This window comes from Argopecten irradians, chromosome 5 (assembly GCF_041381155.1).
Source record: "Argopecten irradians isolate NY chromosome 5, Ai_NY, whole genome shotgun sequence".
Lineage (NCBI taxonomy): Eukaryota > Metazoa > Mollusca > Bivalvia > Pectinida > Pectinidae > Argopecten > Argopecten irradians.
The window spans coordinates 47,868,601-47,880,815 of record NC_091138.1 but is presented as its reverse complement, the minus strand read 5'-3'; positions in this window follow the sequence as shown (position 1 = coordinate 47,880,815).

The window sequence follows — 12,215 nt, the reverse complement described above, 5'->3', positions numbered from 1 at the left end:
TACAGGTTGATGTAGACTGTTGTATAGTTTTATGATGAGTTATATACAGGTTGATGTAGACTGTTGTATAGTTTTATGATGAGTTATATACAGGTTGATGTAGACTGTTGTATAGTTTTATGATGAGTTATATACAGGTTGATGTAGACTGTTGTATAGTTTTATGATGAGTTATATACAGGTTGATGTAGACTGTTGTATAGTTTTATGATGAGTTATATACAGGTTGATGTAGACTGTTGTATAGTTTTATGATGAGTTATATACAGGTTGATGTAGACTGTTGTATAGTTTTATGATGAGTTATATACAGGTTGATGTAGACTGTTGTATATAGTTTTATGATGAGTTATATACAGGTTGATGTAGACTGTTGTATAGTTTTATGATGAGTTATATACAGGTTGATGTAGACTGTTGTATAGTTTTATGATGAGTTATATACAGGTTGATGTAGACTGTGTATAGTTTTATGATGAGTTATATACAGGTTGATGTAGACTGTTGTATAGTTTTATGATGAGTTATATACAGGTTGATGTAGACTGTTGTATTAGTTTTATGATGAGTTATATACAGGTTGATGTAGACTGTTGTATAGTTTTATGATGAGTTATATACAGGTTGATGTAGACTGTTGTATAGTTTTATGATGAGTTATATACAGGTTGATGTAGACTGTTGTATAGTTTTATGATGAGTTATATACAGGTTGATGTAGACTGTTGTATAGTTTTATGATGAGTTATATACAGGTTGATGTAGACTGTTGTATAGTTTTATGATGAGTTATATACAGGTTGATGTAGACTGTTGTATAGTTTTATGATGAGTTATATACAGGTTGATGTAGACTGGTGTATAGTTTTATGATGAGTTATATACAGGTTGATGTAGACTTGTATAGTTTTATGATGAGTTATATACAAGTTGACTGTTAGGTTATACAGGTCTAAAATACATTCTTAGAAAAATCTATCTGCTATGCACTTATATATATTAATAATCCTGTAGGCAGTGTTCAACTTGTCCATATCGCGAAAAGATACTTTTGTTTTGATACATTTTAGCACTTTTGAAATAGGTGCAAAACAAACAAAAATTCTACCAAAAACCAAAATTTTGTGAAATTTGTAGTCGACGCGTACTGTTATGTACGTAGATGTTACTGTGACCTAGAAGGCCGACGACATTTGTTGGCGTTAATGCTCCCCTAATAAGGTTACCAGACATAACATCCCCTATCACATCCCGTCTAAATACTCCAGTCATTGCAAGGAGACCAAGATGTAAGGTTTCAATTAATTGATATCGTTGAATTATGTGACTGTTATTTCGCTTGTATGTTGTAAACTGTGATTACGCAGGATCCTATACCGGAGAATATTAAAAAGGATTTTTTTCTGGAGTTTTAAGTCCCTTCCTGTCATGGCCATCTTCGACAACCCATCAAGGTAATTATTGCTGTCGCACACTTACTTACTGTCGCAGTGCCTAAAACGACGTAATGGCACTCCACCTCGAAATAAACTCGATGTTGGAAAATACTTAGTAGCGTAATAGGATTAGTTCGGAAAACTTAGATAAACCAAACTGGCAGACTGATCACCATTAACAGACAAGACACCGTAAACAGCTTTAAAAGTCGTGTTAGCTCAGAGTACATAAATGGAGACGGATTCCGGATCTCCGGATCTCCGGACCCCGACCGGAAGTTATTAAGATTCCTAACGACGAGGCGACATTGCAAACGTGATAGGTTTACGGTATCTCGAACCATCTAAATGGAAATAAAGGTAATCAAGCAGACGATGGGATTAGGGGGGATGTACGAACCATCAGTATTCTATACACTAAGTATTTTCAAGCTTCGACCTTTTGTCTAAAAGAAATCGTAATCATGGGCCTCTATGTTTCCAATTTCAAGAGATCAACAGGAGGACAATTTTCTTTTTTTCAAAGTTTTTTATTATCTTATTGGCAATAGAAAAAAGCTAGAATATGTTTTGTTTCCATACATCGCGCAAAACGTTAAAAGAGTCTTTTTATGATAATATGACTGAAGACAAGGCATAAAAGGGCGCAGCCAAATGTTTCAGTGACCATTAATGATGCAATATTAATATGTTAATCCGAATTTTCTGTTTATTTTTTTTATTCATATATTCACACCTCGAACCCTTATTTGGTAAAGGAAATCCACATAAGAAAAGGAAGATTTTTTTTTATTTTCTGTAACAGATATTCCGTTTTAGGCCAGCTGATTATATTGGAAGGTGGTCTATCACTTAAACGCTTGCAAATGAAGAGCAATAGCACTGAGCTTCTGCCAGATGAATATTACGTTTGTCGGATCATAGAAGCGTTTGAACTGCTTGATTAGATAGATAGATATCTATAGATAGATAGATAGATAGATAGATAGACAGATAGATAGATATTCTTTATTTCCTCATTTTTATTAGATTACAACAGCAAGGAACATAGGGAAAAATGCAGTTGATGGGATTTTTTTACAGTGGGGAAAAATGGCGGCCGCAAACTGATGTTGTCAGTGTGCAGGATTGAATTTGAAAAATTGTGGGTTTTTTCTTATATTTTCATGTATGTGTTACCTTAGAAGTGCTTCGCCCTTATTATCATGATGATTGCTTTAGTAGTGATTTAAGTGTAAACAATAAACATGTTTAACCTTTAACCTCTAACCTCTTTGATAAGGTTATTTGAAAAGTTTATCGTAAACATTATACAACGATAGGTTACTCTGGTATTACATTGCTATATTTGACCTTTGTTTGTAGTATTTGACCTTGATTATAACGTACAATGATACTTGCAGTCTAAGTATTGAGTACATTTAACCTTCGACATTTGACCTAATCATTCTAACAGACTTTATTTTTCATTAGATATACAAACATCAGGAAACAAACCCCGCATCAGCCTCTGTGAGAACTACATAATGTAACAAAACGCCCAAGAGATGTCTTGAATGCAGTCACCTCGCATACGATTACAGTTGAGCAGCCATTGATGTCATTGTTATGTAAACAATGACACGTGACGTGACGTAATCTCACGTTCGATCACACTTATCGGAGTGCGCCTGTCAGACAAACATCAACATAGGAGCTAAAGAAATGGAGAATTATTATAACGAAGGCTTTCAGTAAGCGATGATGAGTTTTATTGGGACTTGCGGGAAGACATAAGTGCTCCCGACTGGTAAAAAACGGCGTAAAACTTGCTAATCTTAGGTTCAACTACACCACACCTTTCTACATTATTTTGGCCTCGCAAGATGGCGAGATACTCTGGCCATGCCTGAAGCCCGGGTCAAATTAGCGCGTGCCGCAGTGAATGGTCGATTGACAATTATATTTTCGCTGAACATTCTATATAAGAAAATAATGTATGGAGTAAATTACTGTAAACCAACTTTCTTCTGCGTGCGATTTGTTTTCGCAAATTTCGCGATTAATGTAAATTCGTAAAAAAATATCTCCTCAAATTGATATTTTCTAATATTCTTGCACAATTATATTCAATGATATCGCCATTCAATTTTTAATCCGCGAAACTTAATCTCCGCGAAAATACTTTGAAACGAAAATCGCGAAATTCAATAGCCGCGAAAGAAAGTCTGCTTACGGTATATCCACGTTGTTATTATATATATATATATATATTAATTATAAACGCGAGCAATTTTCATTAAGATATTTTTTGTTGCAGCAAGTGCTTGGTCAATAATTTACGTGCATACGTTGTTATTCTTATAAGCCCTGTGAAAACAAATCAGAATGCACATGGTTGCTAGTATTTTGTTGACATTTCATGGAAATCACATTGTCGATTGCACAGGCCGAATTATTTAGGTCACCATGCAATGGAAACGATGTCAGAATGTATTCTTCCGGTCAGAGATCTGCGCGTGATCCGATATTTTAATTGAGAAATGGAGTTTAGTAGTTTCATTGAGGTGGGGAAGTGTGACAGCATAGTCATTACTTTGTGAGTAAACTTCTCGCACACATTAATGACCAAATCATGAATACCTGGCCCAGTACTCCAAGAGTAGATTATTCTCAATTATGTAACGAACCGACCTTATGGAAGTAAAACGAGTAGAAATACGGTACAAACTGATACCGCCCAGCAACATTTATAACTTCCTCAATTATTGTACCTTAAATCTTCTTCTTCGATATCCAACACGGATTGTATTTACCGGATCCGAAAACGGTGTGTTATCTATCCGGATAACACATAACACAGCATTAACCTGACGCGAGGATCGGACTTGGTACAAACCTCACATCTCCATCAGGATGCACGATAATTACGTGATAAATGCACGATGATTGCTTGAGATCTCCAACGTGAGATAAAGTCAGTTAAATCACCGTACACGTGCAGCCATAGAGATATGAATAAGTCCCTAAAAATGGGCGTATCGCACGCGCGCACGCATGAAAGAGAAACGAGAGTAAAAACACAACTTCCTGCTCAAATACACAGATGGATGGAATAACAGAGAGTAGTGGGTGTAGATGTACACCAATAAATGTATAATGGAGACGTTGAAACGTAGAATGTCGTCGATGTAAAATCATTTTACAGTATTATATCATTAATACGTTGTGAATATGAAGGCATTTAAAGTCGGCTAAAATCATCCCAGCAACGACCTGATAGAGATAACTGTATAGAACGAATACAACTAAACGGAAACAAAGACAAAAAGGCTAACAAAACACATTCCCCAAACATCAAACGGAGGCAGACGCCCTCTTCACGCGCGGAGTGAGATCATGGATGTGTGTCGGAAGTGAGAACGCGTATCTAACACTGAAATCAAAGACAGTTTACAAAAAAAATCCGGAACGGAAAACAATAAAATTGTAATTATACCAAAATCAGCCTCATTATCTATATTTGAAATAAGAAGTGTATCAAATGAATAACTGAAATCCGTAATTAAGTCATGTAGTTGGACCAATTTATAAAACAGATCGGCAATTTAAAAATAAATATCTCCGGAAAAATACGGCATGAGCTAACCAATAATAACACGTTAGATAAATAAGAGTAAATTTTTTGACAGCTGTGTAAACTTTGACTCAACATATCTTAACGCCTCGGCGTTTTATATTAAACGACTCGACATAGATACGACATTTAAATTCTGTATGTCGAGTTGTTTTACATACACTTGGATCCTGAATGATGCATATTTTATATCGAGCTTGCTCAATATTCATATTGTGAATGGTGGGCAGAACGCCATCTGTTGGATGTTTTATGATATTTACACAGCGACTTTGTAATGTATTCTGAATGCCATACCCATGGCCAAAGCTGAATTAAATTTCAACGTTATTTATCTCAATGCATGACTATAACAATATCCTACTACACGTAACGTCTATTCTTACAAAATGACCCATTGCAATCAGCCGAACATTTTATCAGTTACTTCCCTTCGTACGGTATATGGGAAAGGACATAAGAGAAGCAAAAAATCTTGCGTTCACTCGCATTGCACAAAAAATAATGAATGTAAATGCAATGTTATTACGATCACACGAAAAAAATTGCGTTCGCATGTAATGCTATTGCGTTTACACCCAATAGTAATGCGTTCGCACGCAATAGTAATTTGTTTACATGCAATGATATTGTAAGAATAGTATTAGTCCTTTCATAGACAGTAAGTATTCCTCCCCTAGGACTATCATATCTTTTAGCACGTCTCTAGGCATTATATACTCCTCACAGGACTTTCATATCTCTTAAGCACGCCCCTAGTCCGCGATAATCCGGGGGTTGCGATCACAACGATCTCTGCATCCCTGGACTATCTCATAGTAAAACTAGAGGCAACAGAACACAACAGCTAATTAATCCTTTGATGTACATCAAAATAGACGTATAACGGTACACTGTGGATGACTGTGTTGCTTTGAAGTAGGGCGACGCTGTCTCTGTAGTTTTCAAAGAAATTTTTGCAGGCCTGTGATTTGTTCAGCTTAGTTCCACTGAGCTGCCTTCAGTTTTACTATGAGATAGTCCAGGGGAATGATCGAAACCCCTGGATTAATGAGGATGCACGTCCCTAGCCAGTACATGTTCCTCCCTAAGACTATCATCTCTCTGTTCATCTCTATACAGTACATACTCCTCTTTGAGGTACTCTTAACGTACAAAGTCGATGGTACTGGACGATAGCATCGAGCAGACGATGATAGAGGACTTAATTTGGCCGTGTTGTCATGCCAACAAGCTAACCAGACTTCCGGTGGCGCGACGTCTGCGCTGATAGGTCTGTTGATTTCTCGTCACTCTAGCGTGATGATGTCATAACAATCCTGTTAGAGAGTGCAGGACTACAATCGCACTGTACTAATACCAATTACGGAGCCATTAGTGGCGAAAGATTGAAAATTTGACAGTATACACAATAACATTATCGCTAACAAAGCAGACGGAGTGCGAAATGGTTTTTCCCACAATACACCGCGATGAGCTTAAACTTCTATCAAGACACGTCCAATGGCTTTCTGCACAAATCCAAATAAATGTTGTGATTGAAGTTTCAAGGGGCTGATCTGAGGTAGTTATATGGACAGTGGCACGACAATGGCGGACAGTCACGTGACGTCCACCTAACCCAAACGGCCACCACTTAAGCACACTTAATATGTTGATGATTGCTTCCAAACTGGTCCTAATATGAATTTAAAGATGATTAATCCCTCATGCCTTTATGCCAACTTAATGCCAATGTGATTGAGGGAATAAGATGTATTATAAAGCACGACATGGATAAGAATTGAACAGAACTTCAAATTAGACAATTTTGTATAGGCATGGCTATAAATGGTCACGAAATCCTCCATATAACTTTACATCTGAAATGAAATGGCTGATTCGTGAGTTTGGGAAATGTACCGTGTAAACTATTACATCACATTAATGTGTCACAATGTGGGAACGGTCACTTTCTGTCCGGCAGGTGTCCTTTGAATGAAAACAAATCAGAATAGGGTAACATTTTGATTCAGTTCACATGTTTTTCTTCTGAAATTCGTCGATAAATTTAACCTCTAGTATTAATTCTGCTAATTTCCACATTATACCATTTTGCGAATATCTATCAAATTTTACATGTTGCTATTTTAGAATTTAAAATGTACATATTTATATTTTGTGTTTCTATTTAAAGCATTAATGTTACTCCACATGTTAAAAAATGCCAAAACTGTATAATCCTGCGATTTTATTTATGTTTCCTTGTTTCCAATTTTGTAAGCTTTGATGATCCTTAGCGAGAAAGTCATTACCAAAGGATGTCCCATAAACCATACGAACAGTGTATGCATATGCTATTTAGAACTTTATCAGACGTTCAATAGTACTTTAGAATGAATCTTTTTGTAACTCTTGGAAGAGAAATAAAATGCACTGAGTGATTCTATTACGTCATTCAATGAAAATGTTTAAACATAAAAAAATTTCTTTGTATACTTAGCAAGGAACCTAAACAGAAGATGCCAATTAGCTGGACCTTGTGACCAGACCCGAGGATACTGTCAGTACCGAACAGGGTTTGGGAGGGGGATACGATGGGGTCCTGTGCCAAAAACAGCCTTATTAGACCGACGAGAACAATACCAGTGCTCCTCAATGGCATAGTTTACCGGGTCCGGGCCAGCTGGGGAAGTATTCAACAACAAATTAGGAATCTTCTCTGACATCTGGTAGTATGTACGAAACTTCATTTTCACGTAGAAATGATTGATACTGCTGCCTTAAGCGTGAGGTGCATGGATTTTCTACCACTCTCTCTCCAAACCGGGTTTTTCAACCAGAAGTCTGTTTTTATAAGTTTAAAAAATAACGGGGAGCACCTGTTAAAAAAACGTGAACTCTACACGATTTCCTCACAAGGGGGTAATGATCAGCGGAGTAAACAGAGGCAGATTGTCGACGATAGACAACAGAATTGAAGTAGAGAAAAAAGTATGATATTGTCATGATAAGCTATATTTCGAATTTCTGTCTTGCCAAACAGATATATAACTGTTTTAATCAAGTTTATTTACACCTTCATTTTTATGAATCAAAATTTCTGATGAACGGTGCTTTAAAAATTAAATTATGAGTATGTTATTTTCTATTTTGGCAAAGAATCGAATCTTCCGATGTAATTATGAGTTCATGATTCGAGTGTTTTTACGTTTTATTGTCACTTAACCAACTTACATGATAACTGAAAATAGCATTAAACTCGTAAACGAAAAAAGAGAATATTTTCCATCATAAATGAAATTCTATACGATATTAAATAAATACCATTTTCATAAATTTACAATCGTCTTCAGCAGAAGCAGGGGCATATGTATGACGTAATCATTTTTTGTTCAGTGATGCTGCAAGCCTCATCATAATCAAAATATCATATGGATGGTCCGATAAGAAATACAAAAACAATCGTAAGTCATCTAAGAAATGATATTTATCTTCATTTGATTTACAAACAATTGAAGACAAAATGCAAAAGCAAGGCGTTATCAATTTCGTTTGCACAAAATGTAAAAGTCTCGATTAACCAAAATCTTGTTAACTCCGCTACCAAATGCGAAGTATCAAGCCTGTGGTTGGACCTGATTGACAAAGAAGTGAGACGAAATCCACGTGAAAGAACACATGATCCTACACATTATTCGATCAAAGGTCGTCGATTGAGTCTACGCCATCTGAAGATGAACACCATCAGGATTCGACAATGGGGACAAAAATGATCTCGTCAATTATATCTAACTTTTTGTTAGCAGTTAATACTATAAAGAATACCACGGAATTCTACTGTAATTACACGAACTTATAATTTATATATGGATTCCACATGATGAATTATTAAAAAAAACAACGGCAGATCTTTTGTAAACACATTTGTGCCTAAACCTTGTATTGTATTTCTATAAATAATAAGACACTTAAATGTTTTTCGGCAGTAAATCACAAGATTTTCAAATTTAGCAATATTTGACATACAAGAACGCCATGCTACATTACAAATGATAAATGCTTTGGAATGTATCCAGCTTGAAACGTGCATAACACTGTCATATTTTTATTTACTTTAATGGGAAAATCAAAGGAACATACAACATTATCATTGTTTCCTACAAACAGTTTAAAAAAATGCCAATAGATGATAGGACCATAAACAGTTTTAAAAAAATACCAATAGATGATAGGACTATAAACAGTTTTTAAAAAAATGCCAATAGATGATAGGACCATAAACAGTTTTAAAAAAATGCCAATAGATGATAGGACCATAAACAGTTTAAAAAAATACCAATAGATGATAGGACCATAAACAGTTTTAAAAAAATACCAATAGATGATAGGACTATAAACAGTTTAAAAAATACCAATAGATGATAGGACCATAAACAGTTTTAAAAAAAATGCCAATAGATGATAGGACCATAAACAGTTTAAAAAAATACCAATAGATGATAGGACTATAAACAGTTTAAAAAAATTACCAATAGATGATAGGACCAAATGTTACGGATTTCATGACAAATCCAAGTTCAAAATGTATTAGGCAAAATATGAACTAATTTCAAGATCCGTAATTTTAGCTTGTCTGGTCCGACTTGTGCCATATTGTGGCGTCCGACCGTCGTCCGACCGCCGTCCGTCCGTTAACAATTCACACAAAAAAACGTACAAACCATTCTTACATGACGGTACAAATGGTTGGACTGACTTCAGAGGGCCTAAGAGGCGAGGTCAATGGGGTCAAGCTGACCATTTTGCTATAAACGATTTCTTCTATGAATGATGTGAATGGATATAAAGTATATGTATATTAATTTGATACACTTTAAATTTTCTTTTGAATGTGACAGCTTCACGTATATTAAATTCACTGAAATACTGACACTGTTGTGTCAAGTTCTAAGTCATATACATTTTTTTGTCATTACTGAATTAAACCATGTAACCTAAGCAGGACCTCTGGACCTCTTGATTTTTAAGATTTTTACAGGGTGGTGTAACAACATATTAACCAAATCAAAGCCATTACTTTTTATTTTATAAATGGATTTTTTAAAATGTTATTGTCATCATTTTATAATCATGCTAGTTAAACACAAGAATAGTAATGACCGTATGACATCACCCTGAGGAACACCATGTTTGGGCAATGTGAATGTGACGTTTTACAAATAGAAACACCGAGTCGACATGCGACCTCCATGTGACCATGTACAGTATATTAGCCAATGAGAATATTGGAAAATTAGAGTATATCTGATATATATATACCGTATGGTCCATTTATTTCACGGTCTACATACTCGCGATTTTGATTTACCTTTCCGAATCGACTTTTAATTATTAAAATGAAAATGTGAAATTATTTTGTAGAATCGCACGAGTTATACGCTTGCCGTTATTACTACACTCAGCAACACCTTCTGAACTATTTAATTAAGAAAAATGTTAATTTTATAACGCAAAACTTCATATATTTCCCGTCGTCCTAAATTAATATTCACTATTAACATATATTACGCATGGAATTTAACATTTGTTTGGTGTCGTAATCTCATTTTCATTTCAAAATGTTTCATTAATAATACAAGAATTATAAACCTAATAACAATATAAATCATAAAATGATAAAGTATTAACAAATGGATCGGACAACAAGGATATCCTATACAAATCCTTTCAAAAACCTCATCGTACGCCATCTTTATTTTTCTTGTCATTAAAGGCCCACTACCTTTCCGAAATGGTTTTTGATTTTTAAAATGGGAATGTAAAACGAGATTAATAATTTTGTCGAGTGGCAAAAGTTATTAACTTAACGTTAAAACTACACTTATTATCACCTCCTAAACAATTTAATTAAAATAAATTAGATGTTAATTTTCACAACGCGGGTCGTCTTATGATTCCCGCCGTCGTCCTAAATACCGCGCGGTAGTTGACTATCACTGCGCCAGACGGTAAAACAGCGAAATGATTCCCCATTTTTATCATATATTACGCAGGAAATTTTGCATATGTTTGGTGTTGTAACCTCATCTTAGGCCATCGGTATATATTTTCTGGGGTAATTAATGTTTTTAAGAAATCTTTATATTTTTCTCCGGAAAGGTAGTGGGCCTTTAATGTTTCAAAGAAAGTTTTCAATTTTGTTTCGGAAGGGTAGTGGAACTTTAAAATGAGAAAATAAAATTCAATAATAAATTTCACGATTTCGTTTGACGAGTATCTCATGATTTATTTTATATGATATATGCGGATTAAATGTTTGTGACCAAAAGCTTATCCTGCGAAATGGCGATTACATCATTACATTGAGAAATATCGCCTCTACAGTTCATTATTTTTGGTTTTGACCCGTCTCAATAAGCTCCGTGTCGTAATTAAAACACATGAATGACTGGACTTTAGAATCGTCTGTCTGGTGGCCACAAAGAAAACACATACTTCCCATTAGATTAAGATCGAATCGTTGATTTCTTATCCAATCTCCATCCCTGACATATTCAATTCTTCACAAACATCATTGGATAAATGCCTTACAATTTTCAATTTCCTCCTCTCTGACGTCAACAGTCTTATCCCTTGTTGTTTTCGCCTTTCGTTATTGGCCCGTCTTTCATGCCGCTGAACCTTCAGAAGACACGGAACATGATGCCGACTGGATTCTCTTATGTTAGCTGTCACGGCCAACGTGCCTCTTCTCAATGTGTTCTACACAACTCGTGCTGACGTTCTGTGCTTGAGCCTTTCAGCACCCCACTAACTGACACGCGCGAACTGCTCGTAGTCAGACTGCCAAACGCTAACATCCGCACGCGCAGCGACACAGGGAATTCGGGATGTCACTGGGCATGACGACGCAGTACGTTACAGGGGTGTGATGTCATAGGGACTAAACACGTTACTGGATGTGGTGACATGGATACTGGGGACGTTATTCTGTTTTTGCATATTACAGAGTTACATTTGTATTTACCCTTACGGATAGGTACTGATTGTGACGTCATGTCTTTACAAGCGTAATTTCATACTTTTCGGAGAAAACGACGTTAATTGCGCTCACAAAATAATGACGTAACAATCGATACCTACCTGCTACATTGTTACTCTGTAAGCAGCAAAGGCAAAAT